This window comes from Columba livia, chromosome 4 (genome assembly GCF_036013475.1).
Source record: "Columba livia isolate bColLiv1 breed racing homer chromosome 4, bColLiv1.pat.W.v2, whole genome shotgun sequence".
Taxonomy (NCBI): Eukaryota; Metazoa; Chordata; class Aves; order Columbiformes; family Columbidae; genus Columba; species Columba livia.
The window spans coordinates 68491075-68515195 of NC_088605.1; the positions used below are offsets into that span (position 1 = coordinate 68491075).

The 24121-nt window shown below is 35.4% G+C and overlaps 2 long non-coding RNA genes across 2 annotated transcripts in view; both read left to right on the forward strand.

The window, feature by feature from the left end:
• Positions 1–9921, forward strand: part of LOC110356354 (uncharacterized) — a 149570-nt gene extending 139649 nt beyond the window's left edge. The window contains exons 13-16 of the long non-coding RNA XR_010472443.1: positions 695–838; positions 6621–6725; positions 6974–7019; positions 8804–9921. This is a non-coding gene — a long non-coding RNA (uncharacterized LOC110356354). The remainder of the gene's footprint in view (positions 1–694; positions 839–6620; positions 6726–6973; positions 7020–8803) is intronic.
• Positions 9922–10627: 706 nt separating this feature from the next.
• Positions 10628–24068, forward strand: LOC110356356 (uncharacterized). Its single transcript, XR_010472446.1, has 3 exons — positions 10628–12437; positions 16280–16387; positions 18175–24068. It is a non-coding gene; the product is annotated as an uncharacterized LOC110356356 (long non-coding RNA).
• The last annotated feature ends 53 nt before the right edge of the window (positions 24069–24121 follow it).

The following is a 24121-nucleotide window of genomic DNA, read 5'->3' on the forward strand; positions in this document are numbered from 1 at the left end:
TTGGTTGATTTTCACAGGTTAATCCCAATTAGACATTCATAGCAGGCTTTTCAAATCATCATCCAAGGAGCAGAATGATATTTGTTAGACAATTAATTAAACATGGTGACTGTGATTATTTAAATGAAGTTGATGAAATAAATTTGAGACTACTAAAAGACCAAGAGATGAAAAAAATAAGCAGTGTGTCAATACAAAAGTAATCCTGTTGACTTAGGGAATTATATGTTATCTTTTAGAAGAGCTTTCAAAAACAGAACAATGAGCACTAGCAATACATAATATTTTGGAAAATCTTTGGAAATTTAATCTTTGCTTAATTCTAGTAAAAAGTATTTATTCCTTGAAGTTTTCCTGTTTTTCTTTATGGAAAAGGAAGAAAAAAGTATGTATTTTTTTAAACACAGAATACTCTTATTCCTGTCACTTTCTGCCTCCCCCGTGAAATAAACATAAAATGTAACAGCAGGTGAAAAAAATAATATTGTGGGTGTTGTATTATGTTTTTCTATTTGTAAGGAAGAAAGTCTGTAAAGTTAAAGTGAATGACAATGTGGTGTTTTGGCTGGGAAAACCATTTTCCCAGTCCTACCTAGATAGAAGTCTTAGAGGTTTCTAAATTAAATGTACTATGGCTTTTCCAGCTTGTAGAAGTTTTGTCTCAGTTCATGCTGACTTTGTTGCTCATTTGCAGTCACTGAGGAGGAAGATGAAGGTGAGGGTTGCTGAAGTTGGCAGAGTTTCTGGTGGTTTCCTCATATGTGGAGACATTTGCAGCCTTATCTACAACGAGTCATCATGGATGGAGCAGACGATCCTCAACACAGAATGTGATACAGTGAGTCGCTGAGTTTCAATATAGTTTCTATTGCAGCATGGTTATAAGGTTATTTATTTCAGAGTAATGCTGTAGTTTTTGCACAAAAATAATGTATGTGATGAGATGTCCAAAAATCTTTGTGTTGGATCAATGGAGTAGTTTTTTTCCTTCACATTCAGTTTTCCTGGAATTGCAGTAGTGTATGATCTTAAGTGAAGATAATGCCTCTTAATTAAGGCAATGAATAGGACATGAGAGTTAGTAATGAAAAATTACAGAACATGTGAAGAAATAAAAAATCTCAGAGTGGTGTATGATTCCAAACAGCTGATAAATTTCCATATCTTTTGCTACAGAGCAATAGGATCACATCTGCTGATTGCAGTGAGGATTTTTGCCATGTCCTTCTTCTATATTATTTTTTTTCTTTTTCCTACAATTAATAAACCCCAGCTCATTTGACAGAAGGGCACAAAGGTCTTCAGTGTCACTGTAGTATGAAAAGCCATCAGTGAAAAACTCTAGTAAAGAATCTAGCATTTGTTTGAATTTAGTTGAGGCAGTAAGTGGAAATATATTTTTTACTTGTAGCTGCAGAGATTCTGAAAACCTGGTTGTTCTGTTTACTTGGTGATGATCCTAATAAAATGGAATAATATCTTTGAGAGTTTTCTTACCCTGCTTACTTCATCAGTAGAACAAAATTTACACAGAAGATATAAAAAAGGCTGGGCAGCTTGAAAGATTTAATATATTCCCTTTATATAGGTACAACAATATGAAGGCAATCCTCATTTTGATTTGTGAACATTATTATTTTTATATAAGTTCTAAAAGTATCAATGGAATAGTAAATAATTCATGCTCCTATATCCTATTATAGTTATGGGAACTACCTTCTAGAACACAAGTGGATCAATTGTTCTCCTTTTTCACAATTTAAAGAGCAAGCCCCTTGACTTTAATGAATATATGATAGTAGAAATGTGATTTAGATGAAAGCAGGCTCAGCTTCCAGATACTGGAAAGTATGGGCAGTTAAAGCACTTATAGTATGAATGCAAAGAGTATTTTGCACATCTTAGTAATAGGATTTGCTTACCTGGTAAGAACTGGGATTGTAAAGTATCCTACTCTAATTCTTGTACTGAATTATTAGTATTCTCGTTTGACAGACATTATTAAATCCTTGCCATTCAGACTTGTATTACTAATGACCTCGTTACTCAAGTTAAATATTTCAAGAATCTGTGCAAAACCACTTAGTGCTGTGACAGTACTCTCATTTTTTTTTTTTTTTTGCTCAAGGCAAACCAAGCTGTTAATTAGATGGTTATCAGAATATAATTTTGTAGCTCACAAATACTCCTCTGTATTGATTTGATCAAAATAAGAGTTTGATTTTAAAAGCACCTTGAAGAAAAATAAATTTAACCTGTGCCGTCTTGCCTAATGTAAACCTGCTCACTGAGTGGTGCTAGATGGATGGCACTTGTACTAAATAATTCCTGGGATAGTATATTTCCTTCATTGGATGGCCTTGTGAATGGAAAAAATATTTGAAAAACAATAAATTCTTCGCAAGTGACTACAAAATGCAGATTGTGGTGTGATTTCATTTGCTTTCCTTTTCATCAATAGCACTGTCAATAATCTTTCTCAAAATGGTTTTAGTGCTTATTTAAATTTTGAATGCTCAGCTGATGTAATAGGCTAGTTATAAACATCTCATCATGGTTTACATTACCACAGGGCTATGATCTATCCTTAGTATGCAGTTCATATCCATCTCCTTCTCTCTTTGCTTTAGAATCCTGTGCAGGAAGTCACTTTCTGACAAAATCTCTTGATACTGAAACTACACAAACTCAAATAGGCAATCCATCCTGTTCATACAAGGTATATAATATGCAAGCAGACTGATATTGTCATAGCTGCCAAATTACACTATGCATATGCTGCATATGTTTATTTGTAATTTAGGTAGGTTTGGGTCACAATTATTGAGCTAAAGAGGGAAAGTCAGGGCTGGTAAGATCATTGAAGGAAGTGAATAAAGGAGTTAGGCAAAACTTCTTTTGGTCTTCACAAAAAGGAACTGTGGCAATTATTTCTTAAAACACACACACACACCTACAAGAAAAAATAATTAAAAACAAAACAGGAAAAAAAAAAAAAAAAAAAAAAAAGCAAAAAAGTACTCCACAACCAAACAGGTGACAATGGTTGCTTCACATCCAATAAAACATACTGTCTTTCTCTTACGGACCGAAATGCAAGAATATCCCAGTTAGGCAACATTTTTTTTTTCTTCTGCCTTTTGTTTTTTTTATGGTCCTGTGAACCTTAAATAATTTTCCTCACACTGATATCACTTCATAAGAGAGACAGTGGCCATCCTATAGGCCAGCCATACCTATGGTCTGAATGCTTGCCTGAGAGTCGGAATTACTAGGTCTTCCTGGGTACCAAACTAGTCAGTGTTTCACCAGCTCCTGTGCTTTGTGGGGAGACCTGTTGGGCTTGTGCAGTGTCAAATGGTTGAGCTGAATGTCCAGTGGTTAATACTGCAGCCCAGTCCAGACACCAGACCTGAAACCTGTGCCACATTCGGCATCTGGCAAGTCTGCAGGAGAAGGTATGTGACACTATGGGCTCTTCAGATTTGAATGTTGTAAGGAATGTTATCATTTGTGTAAATAAATTAGATTGTTGTGTAGTACACACAGCTGAATGAAAACAAGTCACCACTGTCACCAGCGTGAGATTGTCATCACAATAAATTACTAAGAGACATGTCCACTTCAGTTGTTGGAAAGAAATGGCTTAAACCTTTACTTTCTGAGCTCCAGATACACTTCCCAAACAGGCTTGGTACTTAAACCACAGAGTATGACAGAGTTTCAGAAATGGTCCTTGATTTTAGTACATTTTGTGGCTGATAATATCATGTGTTCATCTGATTATTTTCTTAATTAAAAACTTTATTACTATTAAATCCTGCAGTATTCTTTCCCATTACTGTCATCTGAAATAATGCTATAATTTTCATTATTCTAACAACAACACAGCAAATATAGCTTTTCAGCCTTTATTTGACCTTTGCAAATGATCATTTGGGAGAATTAGCACAAACGTAGAAGAGAAGAAAAGGACATTTTCTGAGTCTGAAATTAGAAACAAAGGGGAAGGCTGGGTTTATCCAGAGTATTTTTAGGTGTACGTTAATCTCACAGCTGGACAGAGTATCTTGCCGATTTATTTTTGGTTTTAAGCATTCATATGGGTGTTTCCTTGTTTTCTTAATGTATGGCATCATATTGCTTTCAGTGGGAATTCCTGAAGAAAATAAATATTTTGAAAACAGGAAAGTGTTTTGTAGGGAATGATGATATTTTTTTCTGCTTAGGTCTGATCCTTTGTGTGTCAGACATCTTTCTTGTTGATGTTTTATAATAGAAGCACTTACTGATTCAGGAAACAAAAAAAAAAAAATAATACTTCAAAGATAACACTATGTCCCATAGAAACAGAGAAGCAGCTGTCTGATTTTGTACTACTACCAACACGTTGCTGAGAAATGTTGAAGAGAAATAAAAATTCCCTAAAATTGTTTGACATGAAATTTCATGCTTCTGAAAACAAATTTGCGAAGCCACTTTTACCCCTCAAAATTCCACTCAGCTTTTAAAAATATATTTTTGTTACCTTGGAGCAGAAACAATGTCAAATTTTGGAGTTTCAGATGAAATGAATTTTTGGTTTAGAACCAACATCACTTAGAGCTCTTAGAGACAAAAATGCTTGTTCAGTAAGTGTTAAAGACAAATAGCAGAAAAACAGGCATTGCTACAGTTCTGCTCATGAGTGCCACTGTTAAATATTTCAGGATCATGGCATTCCAGCTGACATGGAACATGTGGTGGCTCCATGCCATTCTGCAAGCTACCCCCTATATATTTATTTGTATGAAGCCTGGATGTAAGTCTAACACATCTAAGTTACCAACAAAGAAGAATATTTTCATTTAAAACCTGCATGATATAGCCAAGATTTTATCTTTATTCTTATCATAGTAGCTAGCTCTATCTAAATATGGATTTTTGACTTACTACCATTTTCTCTTAAGTACAACTATGTGAGTGCATTCCCAATTTTCTTTTCCAATTTTTGCTTGAAAAGCGTGCCCTATGAGATCTTTATGCATTGTTATCTTGCTGTCTCTGTCATGATTGTTGTTCAGACACAGAAGAATTCTTTTATTTTTTTAATTGCTTACTGATTTTTCTCAGTCTGTAAGAAAGAAAAAAATCCAGGAAATTTGCTTTTCGAGAGCAGTGAAATATTTTCAGTAACATCTTTTTGTAAAGTAAAAAATACATAGTGGCATCATTTAACATGGTACTAAGAAGCAGCTTGCAATTACTTGAGGACTCTCAGGGGAGATGACGAGATCTGCTGGACACCCCAGAAGCACAAGTGGAATTTTGTACAGTCCATGATAATCCAGAATTTAAAGTAGAAGGCCAAGAAGAGAATAAAGAAGGGGTCATCTACTTTTAGTAAAAGAACTGCAACTAGAAGCAAAGCTAACTGTAAAGAAAAGAAAATATATGCAAGTATATCAAACTCTCAAAGTGTCTTCATTTTGTAAATATCCATTACTCTTCCCATCGTCAGCAGAGAAAGATCTGAAAAATATAGGACACAGTCCTCCAAATGACAGTACTGCTAAACCATAATGACAACCTGGCTTGTGCAAGCAGGAAATGAAGGAAACAGAATTGCAAGTGTTTTCTTTTTCTTAGCAGGAGATTAATCATGCCACCTGAAATAACAAAGATTAAAGTAATATCTTGTATAAAGGATTTATACAGTGCTCATCAAGTTTAATAATGTAAACCAAACGAGCTAATCTGTTACAGCACTGTAGTAATTCCTGCTAGTAACCCCGCACAAAGGGGAAGACTTGCCACACTGCAGCCTGCAACTGTTTGCCAGCTGGAAAATGCTTTTACTCCCAAAACAGCAGCTTTCATCTTCTACAAGGAGGCTGTGACATGCATTCAAGAAACTGCTGTGACATACATAGAAAAGACTTCAACTGCTTTATGAGCCATATAAATATACGATTAAATGTACCGTCCTCTAAATAGGAGCAGCATCAGGATTGCAGATGAAGAGTAATAATAGGATTAATCTCAATAACATAAAATCATAGAATGGTTTGGATTGGAAGGGACCTTAGCCATCATCTATTTCCCTTGCCATGGGCAGGGACACCTTCCACTAGAATAGGTTGCTCGTGTGGTATTTTAGTGAAATGAGAATCCTCCCTCTCAAACAATCCTAAGAAGTGCTTAGCTTCGGTTAGTTTCCATCATATCTACTTAGGCTACTCTTGCAAACACTTGATTCATTCCAGTATTTCTAAAATAAATGAGTATACTTATTTCTGCTGGCTGAGTCACCTACAAATAAATTGGCATGGCATACATTCCAGTGAACTGCTTTAGCAAGCATATCACTGACTTGAAAGTCAAGAATCCTGATAAAGTTTTATTAGCAAAAATAATGGGAAAAAGCCATACAAAAACTGCAGTAGTGAGGTACAAAGATCTTTGATTAAAAAAATAAGAAGTTAATTTCCTATGACATCTGCCTAGATGTTTTACTTATTAATTGCCAGCTTTAGTTATTCAATCTTTGAGTGCCCTAGAAACAAAATAAATGAACGTATGCATGATAAATGGCTTTGTGACAGAAATTAGATGGAACTGATTTCTTGTTTCATTTTCAGTAACATATATGTGGGGAAAGTCCATGGATTCAATGAAGACTTTGCCCTGCTAAGAGAGTAGAAATCAGCCTGGAGAATTTGGAGAAATCCAAAGATACGTAAAAGGTACTTTGTAGTTGATATGACAAAGCTATGAAGACCAATACCTTGCTTAATAATTGTGTTTTATGGGATATAGCTTCCAGCTGTAACAAATACACCTTTTTTTTTAATAGAAAACATCAGTGCTTTTTATCTAATCATTACTGGAGATAAATGCATTGTGATACAGTTAATACTGTATTTCCTGTAGTGATATATTATCCAAAATACTTTGGTTTTGTTTTTATGACAAATTCTGTCCTTTTTTTTAGGGGGAAAGTTGTTCTCCCAGCCCTCCTTTTTGCATTTCCGAGAACTGTGAGTTGACAATATTATTTAATGATACTGTCAATTACTTCTGTTTCACCTAGAAATAAGTCTTGAAATAATTCATTGTAATGTGTACTATGAACCCTCATTTGTATTTTGTTGTATCCGGGTTGTTCCAAAATATCTTTAAGTTTCATTTAAACAAAGAATTATAAATGCTCAGGTATGTTAACTTACACATATTTGCTTGTTTTGGGTATACTGGCTGAATAGTGGATGACAGCTCGAATAACGAAAGCATTAAAACCCAGGTTTTTCTCCATTTAAAATCAGATTTATTATGTTAGTCGTATTTTCTGAGTGCTTTACATTAATATCGAATGCTGGCTACATTATACACTCCTCCCTTCAAGATTTGTGTTTATATTGTGGTCACTGCTTTCAGGCTTGTATTTCTTATGTTAGAATATATATTATATGCCCATAATACAGAAGAATGTGGACTATAATGTGTCCTTTCTCCTTTTTATATTTCAACACATCAAATACTTCACTATTGCCTGCAAAAAATACACAAACGTGTAGTAGAATGGCATTGATTTCAGTGTGGTTTTGGGAATACTTTCTTTGGAACCATGTGGCTGAGATGCTGTAAGCTGGTATGGGTTAGGTTGTCATAAAGTTTTATCACAAAAGAGACAGTAATTTATCTCAGGTGGCATCTTTGGATTTGTGCTGGATCCATTTGGGAGGCTCTAAGGTGGTTTCAGTAGCAATCAGAGTTCTGTGAGAAGGCATGAAGGCCAAGGCAGCTCTTTGACTCAAACCTTTGTTTTGCAAGCAGTTAATTGAAGGGTCCTTCTGCATCGCTTGGACACATGTAACGAAATATGGTGTATGTTTCCTCCGTCTAACTTGGGACAGCAATTCTCATCTTATATATAAGATTTATTTGAATATTCTAAGATGGAGTTACAGTCAAACTCAGGACAGCAAAACAGAGAAAGCAAAGCTGATAGCTTGTATTCATAGGTAACTTATTCTATTGTTGCAAATCCATGTATTCCTCTTATCTGGGGTAGGGAGGGGGAAGTAAATATCAAAGTTCAGTTGAGAAGAATGTTAAACCTTTTAAAGAGTTTCCAACCATAAATCACACCTACTGCAGTGTTTCCTGCAATGTTGCAGAGAATGGACTGGAGAAATACTCTGTCAGTTAAACCCAGCTGTTAAAAGAGGTTGCTAAAGCATATAACAATGTAGCCACTGGGATCAATTTTTATCATGCACAGTGATTCAAAGATATTCAATAAGTCATTAAGAAGATTAATGAACTCTAATAAATAATGGAACCTCCTATTCCATATTTTATTCAGTTCACTGTAGCTTAAAATTGCATTTTATGATTTTATTAGACATATTACTTAATTTTTCTCAAATTGGTCATTTTATTTAAGCTAAAATATATTAAATAGATTTTTCCCACAGATAAATGGGATTTCTTTAAAAAAAATGACTTTGTATAGTAAAGTACCTTTATAACATAAATAGGTATTTAATTGATAGGCTAAAGTCTGTTCTATTGCAGTAGCGTAAGGCTTAGAGTGGGGCTTTGAGATTGGGTCAGTACATAATTGCACTACCTTGCAAAAGTGCCTGGAGTATAAGGAGTGTTATATGCTGATCATATGTCACCCAGTGAAGACTATTTCTTTTGGTGACTTATATGTTGGCAAAGCCCTGCTAAATCTCTATTTAATCGCTCTCAGCCCTCCTGTTCAAGAGGAAAACATTGCCTTTGTGGAAGCTGCTTCATTCATTCTCTCTTGCAGACCTTTAGCAAAAGAGACTTGAAGCCATTTACTGTGGTGAGAACAGATCGGATGTGAAAGCTGCTGCAGCCGCTGAGATACCCGAGTGCAAAAAGTAAAGACAGTAGCGCCAGTGACAGCAGAATCTGGCTCAGGATTCCTGTTTTTCTTCTTAATGTCTTCAGTTGTAGCCCATGAAAGGATACCAGTGTAAATGGATATTCACAGACACACAGCCTGGTATGTTCTGGTATGGAGAGAACCAGCTTTCCACTGATGGCAAAGCAACTTGATGAGACCTTCAGTACAACTTGTCTAGGTGATGCTATATGACATGTAGAGACACATTTGTTGGTCTTGCTGACAGTGGTGAGATTTCTAAATTAATGAATGGGAAGTGACTCAACAAAAGTCAATAACAGAAACACGTTAGCCTTTGTCATTGATTAAGACTGAAAGAGACTTAATAACCATCTTCCTGCATCTGTATTATCCTTGGCCTTATTATTTCTCATCTAATCCATTTGTAGACTATTTTGCCTGATCTAAATAATTCAAGGTTTGTGTAGCATCTGAGAGCTGCCTGTCTTTCATGTCGTGCTACTTAGTGCTCTTCCACAGCAAAATTTTTCTTAGAGATTTACTTTCACATACTTTTGTAATATACTGTCTCTGAAGACTGTAATTCCAAATAAAAATTAAAAAAAATAAACAAAACAGAAAGTTAGGTACTAATAAGAAACGTTTCGTGGGCATAGTGGCCATTCTCACAAAATGTATTTTTCAATTAGTCAATGTGCTGGCAGTTTGTGACACAGCCTTTCATCCTCGACTGTGATTCTTCTGAGCAAATTCACCCTACAGAAAGTTACTAGTGTCGAAAGGCAGTTTGTTACCATTTATTTCTCTTTTTGTGCATGGTTTACTTAATTAATAACTATCTTGAACCTTCTGTTATAAAGCTTTGCTCTGGAGATCAGATCCAAGCTGGTGTATTTTTGTGATTTAAAAGTGAATTTAAAAGACTTATAAGGTGTCACAACATGCAGGAACAAAGCTTATTTTTGATTTATGTAAATTTTAGATCCTGGATTGATTGGTTTAATAACATTTCTTAATAAAGTAAACTGAATGCATCTTATTCCTGTGGGTTTGTGGGATGATGAGTAGGACATTTCAGTCTCTATAACTTGTTAGCTTTGACTTAGCAAAGGATATTGGAGTGCTAGGATTTGCAATTATTGTTTTGTACATGCAGCCCTTATATGAAAAGATATCTCCATTACAGTTGAAAATGCATATATTTACTGGATATAATCAAGTTTTCAAATTTAGACATCAAGTGCAGTCTGGGTATTTATTTGAACACTCCATTTACAACAGTACTTTAGTACTTCCAGTGTTTTGTCTATAGGCTTTGTGGTCCTAAGGCAGTACTTCAGGAAAGCAATCTTACTGGGAGGAGATGATTAATAGCACGCTTCAGTGATTTCCTCAGTTATGAGTTAAGTTAAATGCTTGCTTCTTAGTACAATCTCACTAAAAAACCTTTTTTTTTTTTCTTTTCAACATACACTTATATTGTTCATCCCAATTCCACTCTACTTTTTTGCCTTACATGAGAAAAGGGAAGCTTGCTGCAGTAATTTAAATATTATGATAAGCCATCTGGAAAAGTCCTGGCATCTATCAAGTGTTAATTTATTGTATTTTTCTCAGGAAAGCATCTAGATAAGCTGCCATTTCATGGATTCCGGGAAGGCCTTTGAGAGGTGATAAATGTGGGCAATGACCTTAAAACTGTAACTGATTTTGGGTCTTAAACCTCATTTGTTTTCAGCAGAATACATGCTTCCAAATGTAATGAGTTTCTGAAAATCTCCTGTCTACTTGAAATCTGAACATGAGACAAATGTATTTGATCTTACTGAGAAACTGTGAAACAAGTTTCTTACTGAGAAACAACTACCCCTTTAAACTTAACAAATGCTATCTCATGGATTAGATAGAGCCTTCTCAGATTTCAGGTGTATACCTGGGTTACAGAAACATATATTTCCAGAAGCATTATCTTTTTCCATTCTTCAAACATATGTGAATGTAGATGGCATCAGCTGCTCGCAGCACTTTGGAACATCAGCTGAAGCATCGGATGCTCTGTGTACTTACAAACAAAGCTGCAGATAGCAAACCTGGGAAATGAAATATGGAAGGTACTAAACTAGAACAATGCTGGAGGAGGACAAAATGAGCACATACAGGCCAACCTTGCTGAGGCAGGCAATAAGTCTGGCTGTGTTATTCATTTATGGCAAAGCCAGCCTTTCTTTCTTATTGTTATGAATTTCTGGAGTTTGCACTTGTTTAATTTCTATGTATCTGAGGGTCATGGGAGGGAGAAAAAAAATCAAATCATATGAAACATGTGACTTGACATGCTTCTTTATAGCTTAACTATTCAAATATATGTAATTATTTAATTGCAAGATTCAGGAAAATTATTTTGTTATTTCTCAAGCTCCTCAGATGCAATGAAGGTAAGATATGCAACCAGCATGATTCTAAGCAGAGGCAAACTTACAATTTTGCTTGATGCTTAGCATGATGTCACATCTTTGGGAAGAAACAGTTGAGTAGTTTGAGAACAAAATTGTTCTCAAATACTGCTATGGTTTGAAAGCAGAAATAATCAAGAATTTTTTGTCATTTAGATACAGAAAATTTAGAAGTCACATTTTTGGGATCCTCTGAAAGGTCTTTGGAAATTCAGATACAAAATATGAGAATTCAAAATACAGAACCAAACTAATAAACCACAAGGTAAAAAAAAAAAAAAAAAAAGCTGAAAAATAAGGAAAAAAAACCCAAACATGGCTTCTTGCTGTTCGAGGTCAAGCCCATTGTTTCTATTGTTTTGCAGAACTTTCCCAAAGAATGTTTTTTTTCTATTAAAATATGTCTCAAAAAATACAGTTAGAGTCAATGAAGAGTAAAAAGTTACATGTATAAGTGCCAGATGATTTCTATCTTCAATTTAGTCACCTCCTGTATGCTTCTTTCTCCCAAAGATTTGGAAGCTTTTTAGACTAAAAATAATGTTCCTTCCTTCTTGCTGCTTTTCTGATTTAAGCACATGATGTCTCCCCTCTGCCAGCCTGAAAAAAATCCTCCCAGAGGAGATGAGCACTTTGCCTTAAGGAGGAGCATAATATTGCCTTCTCATTTCTACTGTGCAAAAAGCAGAATACAGAGGGGCATGTGCTAACAGCAGAGTAATGCCACAAGCCTTGGAAGAATGGTTATTTTGTTTGTAATTTATTCACCAAAAAGGTCAACTCAGACACAACATCTGTTTTCCTCTCTGATCCCAGTTTCACCAAATAATTTTGCATGCTGCTGATGTTTTTCAGGGAAAAGGCAAGATTAATTAGCTGTTTCAGGGGTCTTTCAAAAATATTCTGAAATACTGTTACAATTATGGGCACATAGCAAAATCATTCTGTGTGAGATTCAGCTTGGTATCTTACAGGGAGAAGCTTGGGAAGAGATATGATGAGATGAGAAAACAGCTAGGTGCAAGAAGAACCATTATGGGATAGGATGTAAACAATTATTAACTTGGAGAACCGAACCTTCAGAAAGAGAATGATGCAAAGTGAGTTTATAGCCTAAAAATGTACTAGTTAATATTTATAATGTGCATCCATCTTTCTCTGTTTCTTGGCTGTGTGCTTAGCATCTATATTGGCTTGTCTCACATCAAGTGAAAATGATTATACAAAGTGAAGTGATTAATGTCTATTTGAGGCAATTGGAAGGTTATTTTCTTCTTTTACAGTGCTGTTTTATGTACAGCATATATGCACGGTACATGAGGTACTCTGCTAACAACACAGGGAGATGTTTTATTGATCTCCTTCTGTTCCACTTCACTAACTATGCCTATTTTCAGTGAGGCATAGTCCCAGGCTAATCAAGTATGCATTTAAAGTTAAGAGTGCACGTAGCTATCTGGAGAAGCTAGGTCTAAAGAATTCAAAGAAACAGCAGACTGCTAAAACTTATGGCAAAGAGAGGAAGAACAGGAAAGAAAATATTCCGAGGGAGTGAGGTTAAAATGATTTAAAGCACATTGAAGGTCTAAAAATAGGAGTTGTCATTTAAAATGGCAAAGGCAAATTCTACTCCGAAATTAAAAGACATCTAGGCAGATTTTGAAATGAAAGTTGTGTGTTCTAAGCCATATATATGCTTTTGAAAACACTCACCCAAACTGTCAGATTTTTATGCAGTGAAAAAATGAAGCAAAAGGAGAATTAATAAGTAGAATGGTGAAAAATAAAAGGCATGTGTCTGCATATATTTTCAACATTTTTTCTGTTGGACTTACTGTATAAAAATGTAACTCCTTGGTAAATATCAATAAACAGAAATACTTGAGCTGGTGGGAAACACAAAAACATGATTAGAATCTGATTAATTATTACATAACAACTCTAGTAATATTTTCCCTGTAGACATAGTTATAGTTGGTATAACAAATAAAATAAACCCATATCAGTAGTGTCTCAATAATTAGGAAATAACTGTTGTCATCTGTTTAAGAGCATACGTACTTTATCCTTGCTTTTTGGTAATATTAATTGCATGAATGTATTATTTTTTCCATAGAAAATATCCTAAGTATACAGAAACGTATGTTAAAGTGTACGAAGGGGAATGAAACTAATTAAATGAGCAAGGAATAAAAACAAAAGGCAATGATGAACACTTTACTCTGTCAGGAAGTGGACTCATTCTTACATCTAAAGATCAGTTGTTAGATTTAGTCTTTCCTTTATATTTTTTAAACAATCCTGTGAAAAAGTAAATGAAATATTAATTAAATTTTTAATTAAGTTGACAGATCATACTGTATTGCAAAGTGCTCAGATAATAGCTTGAAAAGAAATAAATCAATTAAATTGGACTCAAAAAAATTACTGTCAGTGAAATGAAATGCATTATAATCCATGATTTCCCTTATTATCACATCATGGAAGCCACTTCTGTAAATGCACCTAAAGTATCTGATCAGTTGACAATGTAACAGTTCCTGGGAAGCATTTTTACCCCCTTTTTACAGAAGGAGTACTTAAGACATGGAGATGCAAAGTTATTAGCCTGAAGTCCCACTGGAGTGCGGATATGAATTGAGATTTCCATGTTCCATGTGAGCATCTGGAGCACAGAGCTGTAAAGGGATACTCTTGATATAAATTTGAGGGAACATGAAGACCTCCTTGATTGTAAGGGCATTTATCATATTTTTAGTTTTTCATTGTACTGTGCCATAATTTGGAAAATCTTTAAGAAAGATGGTGGTCTTACAATTACATCTGAAGTGTGCTGTATGTTACGATTTCAATGAATATAATGATGGAATAATTACATCTAATAGGATTATATTGGTCCTTGAGACAGTTAAGTGCAATTCTAGTGTAATGAATTGTTCTGGTTAGTTCAACTGAACTACATTTATGCTAAAACTAAATACAGGTTGGGACATTAAGACTGAATACTATTTTCAAATTCTAAGCATTTAACAAATATAAACATTTCTATAAACATTTTAGGTGTTATGCCACTTTGGATTACTCATTTTAATTGCTTGTTTTCAGTGATGTTTATGTAGGTTTTCTGAGATGAGAAGGTAATTAGTGAACACTGTTATGCAAAATGTAACGGGAACAAATTTATGCATAATATTAGCACGAGAGGAACTTTTAAGTCTTGCAAAGGCATTTTCTCATTAATTCTTGACTAGCCAAGTTTAGACTAGTAGGAGAGTAGCCTTGTTAATTATTCACTTCCTTCCACTTGCTATCATTTGACAAAGGTGTGATTCCATGATCTGCAAACATTGCAGTGAGCTCAAATCTGTCATTGTGTTGGAGATCAGCATCTTCATGACCCATTTATCCAGCTGTGGCACTAAACAACTGGGGTTATACAACTCTGTAAACCTAACCAACTTTTTTTCAGAAGTGGAAGAAACTGAAACTGCAAATATTATTTTTTAGGGAGTAGTCAGTGTCTCAAAGTTCTGTTCCTTCAGCTACTCTGATTGTCTCAGCTAGAGCTGAGAATACCAGACAGCTTTGTCTGGGAAAGTGTTCATAAGATCATATTGTCTCCTGGACATCTGTATCTAAATTTTGCCATTACTCTTACCTAAATCTCTTATTAGAGCTGACAGCAATATTCGATTTGTTGTGAAAGTATTTATTTTTGAAGATATTTCTATTTGGTAGGTATCATACTGAATGCATTTTTCAATTTGTGAGTATTTTTTGTCAAGATTCATTTATGCTGTTATGTAAGTAGTGGTTGATCTTTCTCCGTAGAGAAACAAAATACATACTGGCAAAAGCTGTTTGAAATAATTTGAATAGTTGTAATTAAACAATTTAAATTTGGGGCAGTGAAAGGTAAAGCTTATTTAGCATTTCCTTCATTATGACTCAGACAAAAGGAACCTATCAGAAGGATGTCAGCAGAAACTGGCCTTGGACACTCAACTATATATATATATATCAGGCCTGCGGGTGTGTGATGAGAGAGGACAACTGGAAAAAAAGCCCTCAGATGGATGACTGCAGGCTTCTTGGAGGCTGAGCAGTATTGCAGCACTGCGCAGGTGTAAGTGAAGTGTTTCTACAGAAATTCAGCATTTATGAGATTGGAGAACTATTCACCTGCAATATAGTATTTTTTTCAGGATCCATGAAGTGATAAAATACATGAAGACATGCGGTCAAGGAAAAGAGATGTGACTGATTACTCAAGTTTCTTGTAATGTAACTGTGTAGGGTGTAAATATATTTTAAAATATTTTTAAGCTTTGAATTTGGCAAAGAAGTTAGTGTAGTCATATTGATACAGAGAATACTCCCTTGTCTTTTCCTCTTAGAGAGCCTTGAGGTACCATTGTTAGATTACTGGAGGAGAAATTTCTCTAGTACTTTGGATGATTTGATAATAATAAGCCAAATTTACTCTAAAGCTTTTGTTCTGTTAAAGCCTCTCATAGAACAATGTATGATGTTCCACACCCGTTCAATACTGCCAAGATTAAGATATGCCATTCTTCTAACTGACATGTATTTTGAATGTATCCAAGTATTGTATTGTTAGGCTCCATTGTTTATGATATCAACAGGATAAAAAAGGAGCACTAGCTCTCATAGGAAAAGTGAAATTGATTTTGCTCATTATCTTGTGTGTCAAAACAAAGGAGGAAGAAAAGAAGCAAGGTAAGCAGTGAAAATTATAGGTTTCAAAACTTGTTCATATTAATAGTTTAAACTATTTTGCATAAAATTTTGGTGTAGATAGTTTATATGTTTGAACCATAGATTTTCCACCATGAATGCCAGAATAATTACATTTAAGAAAAAATAGGATAAATATTTGTCCTTGTTTCTTGAGACTGACTTGTTTTTTTATTTTCAAAAGTTGCTGCTTCTCTGGGCTGGTTCATAATGATCCATTCTTCAATTGCTTGTAACATCCATGGATCAAGACCCTTTGGAAAACTTCATTTTTTTGATGGACATGACTAATGTAAGGGCATTGGCTGGTAAGAAAAGTACTTAAATGTAGCAAATTATTGATAAATACTGCACCTTTTTTACCTTTTTGCATCTATTTTTGTGTGTGTGTGTGTGTCTTCATACTAATGAAGCTAAAATGTTATCTATCTACTTGAAAATTAGAAGGATTGTTCTCTACTGTAAGTAGGTACGAGATGGTCTTGAAGATGCTTGTGGGTTCATGTTTCTCTGTCATCATAACCATTAGTCTTTTTGGTTTTGGATATTACAAGTTGATAGCATACTCTATCAGGTATCTATAATCTATCATACTCTATACTCTATCTGTTCAAATCCCTTTGGTTTCATGTATCTCCTGTCCATTTCTCATTTATTACTATTTAATTTCTCCAACGTCTCTGTTTTAATGAATTGCATTAATAGAAATTGTCCTAGTGACTCTGACTGCAGAGGTACATGTTTCAGTATCCCATCAGCTATGATGATCTTCATTGCCTTCTTTCAGAGGATAAACCAAAAAGAAGTACAGAAAGACTGTGGTTAATGGTTTAATCTATTGAAAAGGATGTTTCCCCCTAAACCTGAGTAATTGAACATAAGTTTGTATCTGCTTCAGAATAGCTGCTGCTTCTTTCATAAATAGCCTAGAGTAACTGACTAGTCCTGCCATCTACTACATAAATACCCACTCCTCCTCTAAATCCTGCAAGTTTGTACTGGCTGAGATAGCTTTTCTTTCTCATTTAACTTCCACCGTTTTGCCATGCCAAATCAAGAGTTTAGACTTTCCTGCCATAGCAACCAGGTAAGGATATTATGTGTTTTGTCAATACTTTAAATAGCAGGAGTTATTTGTGCCAAAGACTTTTAATGTCTTTGTTGACTTTTACAGGAAAACAAAAAAAAAAGCAGTGCTTAAACACAAAGCTATTATGAAAATTACTTTAAAAGATGTATCCTGCAATGTCCTGTGCTTTTGGTTCTCACAGAAGGTCACCAAAATGCCTAAAAGTAATAACATATTGAAAACTGTGTATTTATGAAAAGTACTGGATCTGAGAATTACTGAAGTAATGATGGTGTGAGGGGAGAATTTTTGTATTGAATCAAAATGTTAGAAGTCAATATATGAAGGAAGATTATACTAAACTATATTATAAAATTACAATTAATACTATGCAGTAATGAAGCAGTAAAACTGCTCCGGTAGCCACTGTAATTGTTCCATAAATTAAAGTGCTTGAGAATGCTTGTCAGGCAGTTTACACAATCAGGCTACTCTTAACTGCATTTTTCTTATCAAATCTACAGTCCATGGGTGGTAACAGTTTCTACGCAGGCACAAATTCTTTTGAGATATGTGTACTCTGCATTTTCTTAATGTGTTGGGTAAATCCTCAATTTACTAGTTAGTTAATAGTGATATAAAGGGTCATTAAATAAAGGTGTTGGTTTGGTGTAATTAGTACAGTTGTTCATGGCTCCATTTCAGATACCAATAATATTTGTTTCATGACAATCATATGAGATATATTTGAGCTGTTGGAATTAGTTTGAAGATTCTGATCACAGGAACTCTCTCATGAGCAGTTTCTTGTCAAGATTCAGCCAGAAGCCCTACAAAGCTGGGAACAGGCACCCTTTGCTTGGGCTGCAGATCAGCGAGGGGAGCAGCAACAGTCAGACGCTGTCGTCAGATTTATGCAAGCAGGAAGAAGCTATCCCATAAACAAACAAAATCATTGTAACATCCAAGATGCTTCCTAGGAGCAACAAGACTCTGTGTATATATTTTAGGGTAGGAGGTGACAAGTGAGGAAGATGCGTGATTCCACTACATTGTGAAAATACTGAGCATCAGCAGTAAGAAACAGGTTAGTCTCACTAAACCATAATCTGAAAGTTTACAGGGTTTGGTTTGGTTTTGTTTGGGTTTGTTTGCTTGTTTGGGATTTTGGTTGGTTGGTTGGTTTTTTGGTTCATTGGCTTGTGGTGTTTGTTTGTTTCCTGGGAAAAGTGGCCTAGTTTGTGATCAGAACCTACAGCTTGAATTTTGAAGCTTAACAGGTTTGACTTGTCTGGTTGCAGTACCCTGCAGATCAAAGACATCACTCAGCCAGCTAAGTCTCTAGTAATTAGTATCTGAGCTTCATAAATATCTAATTTTATCAATGCTTCTGTGACTATACATGAATGAAGTCATAAGCTACTCTGAGTGTAGGCTGTAAATGAACTGGTAATATTTACTGAATGTAATGTAAATCAGGGCTCTTTAGAGCTCATCAGTGAGCAAGAATCGATATTAAGGACACTGTAAATTTTCAGATTTTTTTTTTCTCTGATAAATAGATTGATTACTTTGGGTTCTTCTGGGAGGAAGCACAGTTCTGCTAGCACTGGAGTGGAAGCCAGATAGCTGCTTTTCAACTTACTCTTCTATAAAACAGTGACAATATGAGTAACCTTATATATTTTCTTGACACTTTCTTTATAAACGAAGTCCTGGTGTTTTTAGGTCCTTGCAGTCCAGTTTCAGTTGATGTTCATCATTTACATGCACAGATAAATACGTCCTGGAGATATATCCTATTTACAATAAATAAATAGAAATATTTATACTTAGGTGTGTTGGGATTAGAATATCTCTGCTTTTTCATCCATATTTCTGTCACTTGGCCAGGTACTTGGAAATTTTCTCCATTCCAGTCGATGCAGTGAGTAGTTTCTTTTTCCAGAAAAGTGCCAATTATTTCTATTCTGACAAAGCTCCCAAATGAGCACCTTCTCTGGCCCTCAAGGCCAAGATTATCACCATTCTCACTGATCCATCAGATCAAGAATACTCTTGATATCAACTATAATGTTGTAGTCTCTTATTACTACCATTCATTGTATTTTTTCCTCTGTGTTAAACTATCAAAAGAGTGCAGCATGACACCTACCATGCTATATCTGAAACCGCCACATTTGTTAATGTCACCTGCAGAATACATTTAGCATGGTTGTGGTACTGCTACGACACTTCAACAATGCATTAGCATTTAGAGACAGTTTTCCAGCAGCACCAGGGAGTACTCGAGGACCCAGCACACCTTCCCTGAGGTGGTCACAGCAGGACTGCACATCCCAGGGTAATACAGATCCTGCAGAAGGGGATACTTTGAGCCTGGGTGGTACAGGACCTGTGTAGCAAGACGGTTATCTTGCTTTCCCTGCTTTCACATATGAAATAGCGAGCTAGATCACATAAGCTTATTGAAGGTCCAGTTTTCCTATCCAGTCCAGCTCACCATATAGGCTGTAGTGCTCTTTTTCACATATATATAATTGCCCAAACATAAACTAATACACATTATAAATTTGTGTCCATCTATTATACCTACTTCTCCTGTTGTGGATTAGTGGCATTGTATGAATGCTCAAGTCAACAAATGAGGCTTCTCTTTATGTGCTTTCTGAAACCTGGTGACCTTGTATAACTTCCCTCTCCTTGTAGTGACTAGAAGAGGAAATAAAGGTCCCAAATAAATGGGTGTGCTGTCTTCCTGACATTAGACAGCCTGTATGACCATGACTGTTGATGAATGTGTAAATAAATTCCCAGACTCTGAAGGAGTTTGTGTCTCTCCACTTACGGTTGAGAACCTAGTAAGACTAGCTTCCTAATTTAAGCAGCCATGTTAGACATCTAAGGCTAGACAGAGCAAATACTGCTAATAATGGAATATAAATACATGTTAAAAATAAAAATGACTTAAAGAAACTGATGTCAGAAATAATCTGTTGGTAAAACCTGCTCTCAGCAAGTCTGATCAATGCACACCACAAGTGGTGTCCTGCACCACCTGTGCTAGGGCTCCTGTTTATTTTCATATCGAAGTGGCTCAAGTTGTGGCAGTAATATTAAGAATTCCTGTAAAAAAAAATCAAGGGCAAGGAAGGAGAGCACTGGGAAAAGAAAAACCTTGTTTGTGATGTTAGAGGCTTTATTATGTTTAAGAAACAGCTGAAAGAATTTGCATTTTGTTGAGGTTTATTTTATTCTCCCATCTGTTCTGCACTTTTCACTACATACTTTCTTTTTTCATTTTAAAATCAAGTTCTGATTATAATAGAGTTTTCTGAAAGGCATTGGAGAAAATGTGTTGATGAGATGAGGAAACTTGTGGAAATAAAGTTTTGAAAGTAAAAGTATTTTTGAGTCAGAATGCTTAAAGAAATGCAGAAAAAAAAAGGACAATTAAATAATCCTAAAATACAAAGACATTGCTATCAGGGCACTTTTGATTTCTTTAAGAAAATTCTTCAGACTTAGTGGTTCATCCTGAATACAAGGAAGAACAGATTTTTCTATTCAAAGAAATTACAGAAACGGTAAATGAATATACATTCAAATCACTGCTATCTATACCACTTGTAAGACACAAAAGCTTTCTCAATTCATTTGTTGAAATAGTTTGCCTTAGAACCTGACCCAAGCATTATTAAAATCACAGGTAGGATCCTAGCATCCCATCCATCTACTAATTTCTGTTAAAATGAGTATTGGGAAAAAGATTTACATTTCAGCTAACAGGAAATCTTGGAACTTTGTGGTTCAGAAATGCCTATATACTGGCACTTCATTATTGCTAGCAATATTTGCATAGCTTAGAGGTGTGAACCCCTGTTTAAATGCATATTGCCTGAAAAGTGGATTTTGAAAGTCTGTCAAAAAATCAGTCCTCTTAACATAGCATTTGAATCTGTACTCAGCCTTCAATATTGCTGAAATCTCAGTGGGACTTAAAATTATGCTTGAAGGCTGTCCGTAAGAAAAATTTTTCTAAGGAAGTAATTTTCTGAAGCATGGCCTATAAATGGTCTGAAAAACAGCAAAGAATCTTTGTCTTCCCACTTAATGAACTTCAGATCAATTATAAAAATACCCATTTTTAAAAGTTCTCCAGAATGAACTGTTTTTGTGTCACGCATGTGGCTGTCAGCCTCATTTCCAGCTGGCAGTTTGAAAACCAACCTGCAGAAGCAGCTCCCTTTGTCATAAATTTAACTTGACAACTTCTCTGCAGGGCTTTCAATTAGGATCTTTTTCTAAGAAAATATTAAAAAGAATGGAAGTGTCAGTCCAAATGTGATGAGCAAATGCTATTTTATGGGAGACCTACACATACTACTTTTTGTTCAGACTCCATGACGATCAGGAGCTTTGCAAGGCCAAGTGTTGGATAAAAACCACTGCATGATAATTAAATAACTCTTAAAAGCTCTTTTGCCATTGGAGTGGATTTGGGTGTTGGGTGCCGGCCAGCACTGGGGGGCTCATGGGCTTTCTTGCCGAGCTGAGGGATGAGGATACAAGGTAGTGAAGCAGATCTGTGATGCTACTCAAACAATCTGATCCCTTTCACTTATAATTTTGCACACTCAATGCAGGAACTTAAAACAAACCCTCCAGCTTCAAGTTGGTATTTACTCAAAGTTTTGGTTATGAAGCAGTGGGAGCTCACGTGCCTGGAAAGACACGAAAACCTCGGGCATGGTAAAAGCTTTCTGTGCCTCAAGTGTAAACTGTCAAGCAGTGTTGAGATGATAATTTGATCAGCTTGTCATAGCTGCAATCCCTAGCAGCTCTTCTCCTGCAGCTGCCTCCAGGTAAGCCTGGCTGGTTTTTAAGTTGTAAGTGATCATGTCTGACCTCTCATCAGAATCGCCACTACTGCCTCTATCAGTCATGATAACTTTTGTCTTCTGGGCTTCATAACAGGAAGCTATTTTGTGAAGTATGGAGAGAAAATTTATAATCAAGTTTCTAGTTTGAAAAGTGGTAAAACTGACCTTGAAGCAGTCATTAAATGTAAATTGATTCAACCATTTCTGCATGAATCTTCAGAAAGCCTTAAACCAGTCACTCAGTAGGTGTGAGCAGGGATACAGGAGCCCCTGTGTCTGCCTGGACGACGGGCCAGTTTCTGAAATCATATTGACTTTGTCACTGAAACGTGAGTGAAAAACTCTTAGAAGTGCTTAAGGATTGCCACAAGCGGTGACTGTACAAAGGAGATCAAATAACATCCCGCACACTCTCTGTATATGTACCACACTGGCGTTCCTCATCTACTGCCTCTCTCTTCTGTTGAAGCTGGAATTGTAACAGCTTGACCAGGTATGTGCTAAATTTGTTAAAGGTATTCTTTTCTTTTTACAGCTATGAATTATAGACAGGCAGCAACTGGGAAAGGATTCAATTATGAAAATGGATGAAGTTCAAAAGTTTGTTGGAATTTCTCCATTTTGTAATTATTCCAATGTCCTAGCATGGTTTATATGCTTATTATTTTGCAGAAAAAAAAATGTTTATATGAAAATGTTTTCAGACACTATTCAGCATGGAACAAGTTGAGGAGGACTGAGGCTGATGGTAACTTACAGCAATCAGGCTCTTGCGACGGGTGTTCAGAAACTGTCAACAACCATCACTCTAAGTGCAAGTTTTTTCATAATTCATGAATTCTGAACTTCAAGTCCTTCCTAGGTAGCTAGGAAAGGTCTGAGACTGTTAATTGCCTAAATGTCTATGACGCAAACCACCAATGTAAAGTAAAATTTAATAAGGGCTAGATGAAGAAACTGCATTCTCTTTTTGGAAATACTAAGAGACTTTTTTTATTTATTTCAGAATCCATGCTAATTATTTAAACTAGATATTTCTGCAGAGTATTTACATTTCAAGAAAGGCAGGTTTTAAATTAAGTCTTACTTTCAAAATTCTTGTTCAGCTCCTGGTATCTCACTATTTTGACAATAATGGTACCTGCTGAGATCCAGTACTTATGAGCCACCATCTTTTATGGCAAGACAGAATCAGAGGCCGGAAGTATATGGGAAATGTCATTCAGTTATCAAAATAATTGGTATATGGGTACAGTTCTGAGAACATTTTAAGAAGATAGAAAAAGGGAGAGATCATTTTCACCCCAAAAAATTATACTCAGAGAATGAAATCTTACCCTTTTGTAACTGATAGCAAAATTAATGTTAGATACAGTGGAGCTAGCCAGATAATTGGCAAAAAGAGATGAACACAGGTAAGTAGTCTTATTTTAAAATTAACTAGAAATCTGTCAAATAATTCAAGCATCAAGCAGAACTTTTAAAAGTAATAAGACACCTAATTTTCTGTCTCCATGCACATTTCAGGTTAGAAACCTACTAGTTTCATGTCCTCAGAAATACCTTTGTGAACTTTTTAATGCAATTGAAAGGAAAACACACAAACGAAACGAAGCCAAAACGAAAAGATGTTGATGATTATTTTCTTTGTTGAATTTTGTGACTTTCTGTTAGATATCTCTACAAAAGAGATTTTTAGCTGAACCGTGTATTCAGGTCAGTGATGCTTTTCTCTTTGTCTGTAAAACTCCGGAAAAATTCTTGAGTAGCAGAGCTGAGATTTTCTGGGTTCCAGAATTTCAGAGTTTCAGTCATTGATACACAGAACTTTGTTTTATTTTCTGGAAAAAAAAAAAAAATTATTAGGCACATAATTTTGTATCTTGTTAACAAAGCCATCAGATATAACCAAATTCACAACTGTCTGTAGATACAGGAACCAACGTATGTAGCTCTCTACTATACCAGTCCCCTGAGTGCTGCCATTTCTCAAAAAATGGGTTTGACATTTTGATGCTGCAAATGAGTTAACATCTAGAAAGGGGGGAAAAAAAGAAGGAGGGGGGGGAGGGGA